The sequence below is a fragment of the Choloepus didactylus genome (genome assembly GCF_015220235.1).
Source record: "Choloepus didactylus isolate mChoDid1 chromosome 11 unlocalized genomic scaffold, mChoDid1.pri SUPER_11_unloc3, whole genome shotgun sequence".
Classification (NCBI taxonomy): Eukaryota; Metazoa; Chordata; class Mammalia; order Pilosa; family Megalonychidae; genus Choloepus; species Choloepus didactylus.
Genome location: NW_023637580.1, coordinates 570,201 through 576,133, shown reverse-complemented (window position 1 = coordinate 576,133; position 5,933 = coordinate 570,201). Strand labels below are relative to the sequence as shown.

At 33.6% G+C, this 5,933-nt stretch overlaps 1 pseudogene; it reads right to left on the bottom strand.

Moving 5' to 3' along the window:
- Positions 1–4,080: 4,080 nt before the first annotated feature.
- Positions 4,081–5,021, bottom strand: LOC119524618 (annotated as a pseudogene).
- Positions 5,022–5,933: the final 912 nt, after the last annotated feature.

Sequence of the window (5,933 nt, the reverse complement as noted above, 5' to 3'; positions counted from 1 at the left end):
CCATTATTCTCCACCTCTTGGCCAAGTTTATTTCTACTCACCATAGCATGGAACACATTGTCTGTTAAGGGATCTGTGTCTGGACAGCCCCATACCCTGGATGGAAGCTTTACCTGGGCAGAGTACTTAGATGGTTTTTTTGCAGCTGCACTAACAGTGTTGAGTTTGTCACCAGGTGTTTGAGGGGTCAAAGAATGTATATACTTATTCCATAGTGAGTCAATATGAATAATCACTAATTAAATTTAATATGCAAGCTTATTTACAAAACTATATTCAGCTAATTTAATTGTTTTATCCACAATTATTTTGAGAGATAAATTTTATTGTTCATTTTAAATGTCATGAAAGATTTTAAACATTTTGCTTTTGTTATCTTATTCATTCATCAAACACATATATAAGACCCAGAGAGATTAGATAACATTCCCAAGGTTTTCCACCTTAAACAAGATCTCAAATCCAGAGTTGCAGGTGTTAGAAACCTGTGGAATCCACATCCTAAAATAATATACTGTTTTCCCCACAAACTTCCATCTGTCTCACTCAACACAGGGATTTCCTTTGGCTTCTCTCATTAGAGCACTATGTTTAATTTTAGGACAGGCCATGATGGCCATTTCACATGGGCATGAGGGTTTTGTCTGGACATACTATTAGAATGGGCCCTTTCATATGTGCAAAACTAATAAAATCAGCTTGTTGTTTTCTCTGCAATACTGTTGTGATTTTCATTGGAACTACATAAAATATATAAATAATATTAGGAGGAAATTTGTCTTTTCAACCATTAAATTTATCTCAAAAATTATTGTGATCTACCTTTATGTTAATACTATAAATTTTTCCATGATATACTTGAGTGGACCTTACTTTTGGTTGAGAACATGTATGTGTATGTACAAGTTTGTGTAAGCCTATTCATATATAGGCATTATTAAAATGTAATCAAGGAAACATAAATATCCTGAAAAGAAAATAACTAAACTAGAAGGTGGTGTGTGTGTGTGTATGTGTATATGTGTGTGTGTGTGTGTGTGTGTGTGTGTGTATAAAATGCTTCAAAGCAAATCAGTCTGAGATAGCTTCCATGTTACCTTAATGAAAATGTTAACATACTTTCAATTCCTGTGTTATGATATATATTTCTAAAAATTGAGGATATAGAATAGAATCTAATTAAATCATTAATAGTAATCATACAAATAGTAACTGTTACTAAGAGAAGGATTGAATTTCTCTGCTCATTTGTATGGTGGCATGACAAATACAATATTATATACTATTGCTGGAAGGAGTAAGTGCTTTAATATAAGAAAAATATGTAGAATATTGCTTGGTATATAGCAGTTGCTTTTTCAGGGTCACCAGAAAAATGATTAATATATTTATGAATATTGCATAGCATTAAGTTTGGAAAAGTTTCACTTGTGAATATCATTCAATTATTAATAAGATAATAAGAAAAATAAGAAAATAAAATCTACCAGTAGATAAAGTAATTTTACTTTTCTAATCATACATCTACAGAGGTAAACCCTCAAGACAAATATCTGCCCTTCAGAAAGTTAGATACTAAAAGGGAAACCATACACATGAAATGCCTATACAAATGAACAAATAATAAAATGACAGAGAATGCAAAGGCTTACAAAATAAAACAAGCAAGGCAATGTGATATAATATTATGGGGCTACTATTTAAATTGGTTGGCCAGAAAAGGCCTGTTACACAGTGATATTTGGGCAAGGATCTGAAATAAATAAGGGCACAAGTCAATATTAAGTTGTGGAGAAAGAAAGTAATAGGGTAGGAAGCAGCAGTGCAAAGGACCTGAAGGCATAAGGAAAAACAAGGACATCATTTTTGAAAATTTGGAAGGATGGGTGTGCTATGAATGAGGTGAGACATGGATCCAATGACTTATCATGGAGGCCTAAAGAAATGGAGTCATTCAAAAGGCATTAGAAGGATTTGAACAAGAGGAGTTGTCAATGTGGCTAATGTTTTAAGAGGATGTCTTTGGCTGTTGTATGGAGTCACAACTCTGAAAGTTTGTAAACACTCAGGAGGTTGGCATGGTGCCCAAGCAAGAGAAGGCAGCTTTTGTATGTCAGTAGGGTAGTGTTGGAGAAGTGGGCAGTTGGAGAGTCTAAACTGAAGTTGCAACAAATAGAATTTGTGAATGAATTGGATGTGAGATATTAGAGAAAAAGTAGGGCCAATGATGATACTAAATTAAAGAAAATGTATTATAATGTACAAATAGAGGGTGAATATTTTTGTCAAAAAAGAAGAGAAATTCCTAAAACCAACAATACACAAATTCTTTTGCCTTCTAAGAAAGAGAAAAAAAAATCTGTACTATGATAAACTGGGCAGTTATATTAAATATCTATATTAGTTATACACATTAATGTTAGGATCAAAATTAAATGCCAATACCATGTATTTTATTCATTATCTTCCTGGAAGCAATAACCCTGCATATTATGCTAAACAAATACAGAAACTAATGTATTTCATTATTGGAAAGCAAACACAAAATCAATACTCTTGGCATAAAATATAAATGACATGGAACAACATTAGAATAAATGGAAATATCATATGAACCAATTAAGATGTTCAGAAAATGTAGCAGCCCACTATTAATATAGAAAAATTATGGTTCTAAAGAGTTAGAATTCTAAAATTTCTAGAAAATCATGAATTCAATATAATGTGTATATTTCCTCAATATAATTCACCAAGGAATTTGCATTTCTTTCCTGAACTCCACTTAAGGGATGGTAAACAGATGTTAACTGTTCCCCAAATACTCTAAAAACATTGTGGAATTTAATCCAAATCACACAGTTTTGCAGATTCATTTTCTAGTTATTATCAGGAATATGATGTTTTGTATTGGGAAGAATAAAAGGATGAGAGTTGCTCAAAGCTCTTTCAAGGGTTACGGAAATTTCAAACATGTATAAAAGCAAGGTAATATCATGATGAACCCTCATGCATCTATCACACGGCTTCAACAGTCATCAACACAAGGCAAATACTGCTCCATAAAACCCTCTCACCTCTCCAAGCATTGCATATTTTAAAGTAAACCTATTCTTTCATCTGTAAACCTTACAGAACATCTCTAACAATATAGATTATTTTAAACATAAACAGTAAACCATTATCAAATATAAAACAATTAACAATAGTTCCTTAATTTGATAAAATAACAGTTTATTGTAAAATATGCCAAAGAAATAGATACTGTGGTGGTTGAGTTAATATGTGAATTTGGCTAGGTTGTGGTGTCCAGTTGTTTAGTCAAAGAAGCATTGGCCTGATTGTTAAGGTGAGGAAATTTCTCAGATTTCTATCATCAGTTGATTGCCTCTGTAGCTGATTACATCTACAGTCACCTAAGGAAACTGCCTTGAACCGTGAGAAAAGCCTCATCCAATCACTGAAGTCCTGAAGGGAGAACTGATGATTTCAGCATTCAGAAGGAAAATTTTCCTTCTCTATTTCAGCAAACTTCCCCTGAGGTATTCATCAGAAACCTTCATTGGACTTCCCCACTTGTGGCCTGCCATACAGAATTCTGACTTGCCCATCCCCACAGTTGCATGAGCCAATTCCTAAATATATGTCATAAAAAAAATGTGTGTGTGTATACTTGATTATTTGTTTTATATGCAGTTTTATTCACTTTCAAACATCTTTTTAAAGGGTGCCTCTCAGCTGTTGAGCAAGCATTTGTAGCTTGTATAATGGCAGAATGGGCCAAAAGCTCCATGTGATGACCTGTTTAAAAATAAAGTATATTGAAATAAAAAAAAAAAAAACAGGAAAAAAAAAAAAAGAATCACAGAAGGGGCAATGAATTTTCAGAGATGTGCAGGTAAGAAACCAACAAATAGGATAAATTTATAGATCACAATTTCAAAATAGCCACTTCTTTCCACAATTGGGAAAACCTTAAATTTACAGTTATCAACAAAATTCTAATTTCCTTCTAAGGGCCATAGAATAATGGATTGCCTCCAGGTATGGAAATAGAACACACATTTATAGAATTTTGCATATTTACTTTTTATGTAGAAAATTACATTTAAGCATATTTTGCATTGCCAGCAAAATATCTTTATTCCTAAAGCTGTAGATTAGAGGGTTGAGTTTGGGTGTGAGGATGGTATAGAATATTGCCAAGAATTTATCCTGGCCTGGAATGTGGTAGGATTTTTGTCTCATTTATGTGGAAATAAATGGCCCATAGTACATGATGACCACAATCATGTGGAAGGAGCAGGTAGAAAATGACTTTTTCCATGCCTCTGATGATTTCATTTGGAGGACAGTGCGGAGAACTTGGACATAAGAAGCTGATATTGTGGAGAAAGGGATCAGCAGAAGATGATACCACTTACATAAGTTCCTTGTTCATAGTGTGATGTGTCTATGCAGGACAACTTCAACATGGCTGGGACTTCACAGAAAAAGTGATCAATGGCTCTAGAACCACAGAAGGGGAAATGGAGTGCACAGGCTGTGTGAACTGTGGAGTTGATGGTCCCAACGAGCCAGGACCCTCCGGCCATGAGAACACTGACATGCTCGTTCATGAGAATTGGATAGCGCAGTGGGTGACAGATGGCTGCATAGCGGTCATAGGACATGGCTGCCAGGAGGAGGCACTCACCACCCAGGAGAGTGAGGGAAAGAAATATCTGGAAGCCACAGCCAGCAAATGAGATCGTTTTCCTGCCTGACAGAAAGTCACTGATCATTTTGGGAACAATGTTGGAAATATGTAAGATGTCCATGAAAGAGAGATGGCTGAGCAGGAAATACGTAGGAGTATGGAGATGTATGTCTTTGCGGATAAGTAGGAGCAAGACTGTATTTTCTGTTATAGTTACAATAAAAATCAGAAATATAAAGGAAAAGAAGATCAGACTTGTGTGGGAAGAAGAGAATAGTCCCAAGAGGATGAAGTCACTGCTGAAAGTGTGATTCACATATCCCATCACAAATATCCCAGTTTACCTAAAAAGGAAAAAAATAAGGAAATAGATGAATAGAAAAGGAAGAAAAAGGACTGTAAAATCTAGGCTTATTATATATATCTATAGAATTAAATGATAGCTAGAAATGCATATATCAAAATCAAATCAAGGGACTATCAACCACCTATGACTTGGGCATGTTTTACAAGATAAACACTTATTTGTTTAATCAATGGTATTTAGAATGAGTGGGCTGTTGAATCCTTGTAATCTGAAAATGTTAATTACATGTTCTTCTCTGTGACTGTTTTGCTAACATATCTTCTTCTCAGTGAAGCCTACCTAGGAACATCCTTAAAATCACAATATTTTGCTCCCACCCAAACTAACTCAATCCTCTTTACTCTGCTCTTTTTAGATTTTCATGAATCAATTTTCAATTTCTGGCATATGAAAAAAATTATGGTATGTCTCTTTATTTTTTATTGTCTTTCTCACACATCAGAAAATAATTTCATGATGGAAGATTTTTGTTTTTTTCACTGCTCTAAACAAGTGCCTAGAAATGTGCCTGGCATGTAGCAGTTGGACAATAATATTTGTTGAATACATGAATGGATTGTGGAACTTGATTTCCCCATGATTTATTTTCATTTAGATTAAGATGGTAGAAGATGAAAAGTGCTATTTCTAAGACTTTCAAAAATAATAACTAATTAAATACTCAACAAATCTTAGTTTAGCCTGTTTTGTAAAATTTGAAACATACTTATATTTTAATTTAAAATATGAATATTTATATAGTCAAAATTAATAATTCATGTTTAACAATGCAATTTAGTTTTGCCTGTTTTTTTAATTTACAGACATTAGGTAATAATTTACTAATTTTAAGCTTATGGGATCACAGGTGCTAGAAATACTATTTATTAT